Raw genomic sequence first — 4051 nt, 5'->3', positions numbered from 1 at the left:
CGAGTCTGGGAATGGGGTACACAGGCACTCAGGACTGGGGTCAGGAGCCCCGAGTCTGGGAAGGGGGTATGCAGGCACTCAGGACTGGAGTCAGGAGCCCCAAGTCTGGGGATGGGGTGTGCAGGCACTCAGGACCGGGGTCAGAAGCCCTGAGTCTGGGAATGGGGTACGCAGGCATTCAGGACTGGGGTCAGGAGCCCCGAGTCTGGGAATGGGGAAAGCAGGCACTCAGGACTGGGGTCAGGAGCCCCAAGTCTGGGGATGGGGTGTGCAGGCACTCAGGACCGGGGTCAGAAGCCCTGAGTCTGGGGATAGGGTGTGCAGGCACTCAGGACTGGGATCAGGAGCCCCGAGTCTGGGAATGAGGTATGCAGGCACGCAGGACTGGGGTCAGGAGCCCCGAGTCTGGGGATGGGGTGCATAAGCACTCAGGGCCGGGGTCAGGAGCCCCGAGTCTGGGGATGGGGTACGCAGGCACTCAGGACTGGGGTCAGGAGCCCCAAGTCTGGGGATGGGGTGCACAAGCACTCAGGACCGGGGTCAGGAGCTCCGAGTCTGAGAATGGGGTATGCAGACACTCAGGACCAGGGTCAGGAGCTCCAAGTCTGGGGATGGCGTATGCAGGCACTCAGGGCCGGGGTCAGGAGCCCTGATTCTGGGGATGGGGTACACAGGCACTCAGGGCCAGGGTCAGGAGCTCCGAGTCTGGGGTTGGGATACGCAGGCACTCAGGACCAGGGTCAGGAGCCCTGAGTCTGGGGCTGGGGTACGCAGGCACTCAGGACCAGGGTCAGGAGCTCTGAGCCTGGGGCTGGGGTACACAGGCACTCAGGACAGGTGTCAGGAGCTCTGAGTCTGGGGATGGGGTATGCAGGGACTCAGGACCGGGGTCAGGAGCCCCGAGTCTGGGGATGGGGTACACAGGGACTCAGAGCCAGGGTCAGGAGCTCCAAGTCTGGGGATGGGGTGCACAGGGACTCAGGACCGGGGTCAAAGCCCTGAGTCTGGGGATGGGGTATGCAGGCACTCAGGACCAGGGTCAGGAGCCCTGAGTCTGGGGATGGGGTATGCAGGCACTCAGGGCCAGGGTCAGGAGCCCCAAGTCTGGGGATGGGGTATGCAGGCACTCAGAGCCAGGGTCAGGATCTCCGAGTCTGGGGGTGGGGTACACAGGCACTCAGGGCCGGGGTCAGGAGCCTGGCGCACATCTAGGTCTCTTCCTGGGATTTGGATAGGTGGATGCTCTGAGCAGCACCAGGGGTCTCTCCTTCTGGTGGGCTACAGGGCCTGACTGGAAGAGACAGACCTCAAGTGTCTGAGTTTGGGGAAAGCATTTTGGTGTCAGACTGGCTGAAGCAGGGGAGCCAAAGAGGACAGGGCCAGTGCTGGCCAGTGTCTCTGAAGTCCCCAAGTCCCTGGTACAGGTGGCCTTGCCCACAGGCTGCCTGCAGCTCTATAATTGACTTGCTCTTAAAGGGAGGGAGTCTTGTGGCCTCTACCTCTAGACAGATGGACTGGCCACCCAGGAGAAGCCCCAGAAAAGGGTTCCTCTGAGAGCCTTGCAGACACTGGGGTAGGACAGGACCACCTGTCTCCTATTGCCTCGGGGATATAAACGTTCAGTACAGGATGTGCAGGACCTGGACGTGCCAGTGCACAGGTGCTGGGAGATAACCCTAGCCCCAGCCGGGGTTCCAGATGTTCCTCTTATTCTGGGAGGTTCTTCTGGCAGTCATGGTTCTGATTTTAACACCAGAAAATTGTAGGAAGTTGCCAGAACTTCAAGCCCCTAGGTGGGCTGTCTTAAGGATGCTCAGGTTTCCATGGTCAATGGAGAGACCACACACATTACCACATCACATCCAAGTGGGGTTTCCTCCAGGGGAAAGGGAGGGACTCAATCTGGGGAAACAGATTTTTCAATCTTGCCAGTTGAAGAAAGAAAACAGCATGAATTTCTGGGATGCCAAAATATTTTAACAAAATTCAGCCACCGATGAGATGGGTGATAGATGGCCACACATGTCTGGAAAGAGCCCCCTCAGGTATGATGACAGGGGTGATGCTGGCTGCCATGGAGGGAGCTGAGCAGGGGCTGGTGCGTCACCATAGCGGGGATCTTGGTGGTCCTAGGACAGTGGCCTATGCAGGAAGGAAAGGCCTCAGTGGAGCCTGCAGGGGCATTGGGGCAGAGGGAATGGAAAGGCAGAGGCAAGAGGTGCTGAGGGGGTGTCTGGACAGGCCCAGGGCAGGGAGAGGTCAGTTCTAAGCCTGGAGGGTGCTTGTGGCAGAGGCAGGACCAGACTTTCAACCCTCCCTGAGCAGTCGGCACCCCTCCTTCTGAGGACAGGTGTTGGGGTGTTAGGCTGGCCTGCCCAACTGCCTGGGGACTGTGGCCCTAGCAGCAGCCTGAAGAATAGCTATGCCCTCCACGCTGTCCACATGGGCCTCCCAGCCCGAGAGCCCAGCCAACCGAATAGGTGGGCAGGAAGTGTCTCAAAGTCATAGGCAGCCAGCCAACTGAATAGGTGGGCAGAAGCATCTCAAAGTCCCAGGCAGCCGGAGACTGGAGCTCAGCCTCCCACCCCCAGATGGCCCCACCTGCAACACCTGGCTGGACACGGCTGGCACTGGACACATCTGGGATCTGGTCTCAGATAGATTGCTTTCTGCTGAAACAGAGAACAGGCATTTCGAGGTAATAATTCCCTTTTCAGGAAGTGCAGGCCAGAGCACTTACAAGTAGATTTTTGAATCAAGTGGTAGCCCTTGTTATCCAAGGTGCCACTGGTGGCTCTTCCTACCCACTTTCCTGTTGTGTCCTCAAATACAGGTCTGCTTGGTGGATGTGCCCCCTGAGATGCTGGCCAGCAACTCTCTGCACACACTCCTCCCCACAATCTGCCACAAACCCTCCTTGGTCTCTGCTCTGGGAACACTTGGAGTCCTCTGTACTTACTCAAACCCTGCCTTCACCTCTAGACTGTAAGCTACATGAGGTGTGGGGCAGGCAGGGCTTCAGAGCCCAAGTGTCTGACTGAGTCTGGCAGTCTGCAGTCTCTGGCTGAGTCTGGCACTCAGCAGTCATCAGGAAATACAAGGGTGTGGAAGGAAGGGAGGGAGGGAGGGAAGGAGGGAGGAAGGAAGGAGAGAAGGAAGGGAGGGAAGGAGGGAACAAGGAAGGGAGGAAGAAAGGAAGGATGGAAGGGAGGGAGGAGAGTATAGGTGAAATGCCTATATGCCTCTGGCCAAAAAGGCCATTTGAGAGAGAGCAGTAAAAAGACTTTGTACAACTATACTTGTAAGAAACTGAGGCAGAATCCCATATGGCCAGGTTGGTTGCAGGCCTAACATGACCAAGGCTTTGGCTGGAATAGCATCTCCAGACTGTGTTGAGGAATTAAGGTTGACTTTATAAGGCCAATAAAAAAGCCCTTTGGAAAACTGGCCAGATACCCATCAGCAACCTCTCCTGATCTGTGATAAGTAACGAAGGTCACTTGCTGATGGGTCTGGGAATGGAAATGTGCTAGGGGACCTCAAGAGAAGAGGAATTTACCCAATGCATATGGGTATCTAATGGCACAGATGAAACCTGGGCTCATGAAAGGCTTTTGAGAAGTCCAGCCTGAGAATTCCTTATAAGAGGCTCCAGCAAAAATCCCTGACTTAAGGCCTACATGGGAGCAGAGGTTTGCACACAAATTCCTGTATGCCTAAGAAGTTTCTTTATGCCTTGCTTAAAAATTCAAAGTAACAGCCTCCAAACAACAAGGTCAGCAAGTGCAGGTATTCAATCTACCTTGTTCCTCCCTAGCCTCAGGCATCATCAGATAAGAACAAAGAAGTAATGGCTAACAGCATGTTCTCCATTAAGATTGGGTTATGTTTGCTCGGAGCCTGTGGCTCCAGCGGCTAAGGCACCAGCCACATATACCTAAGGTGGCAGGTTCAAATCCCCAGCCCGGGCCCACCAAACAACAATGATGGCTGCAACCAAAAAATGGCCAGGCGTTGTGGTGGGCGCCTGTAGTCCCAGCTACTTGGGAGG

Source organism: Otolemur garnettii, unplaced genomic scaffold, assembly GCF_000181295.1.
Source record: "Otolemur garnettii isolate 467f Iridium unplaced genomic scaffold, OtoGar3 scaffold00087, whole genome shotgun sequence".
NCBI classification, from domain to species: Eukaryota; Metazoa; Chordata; class Mammalia; order Primates; family Galagidae; genus Otolemur; species Otolemur garnettii.
This window is presented reverse-complemented; position numbering follows the sequence as displayed.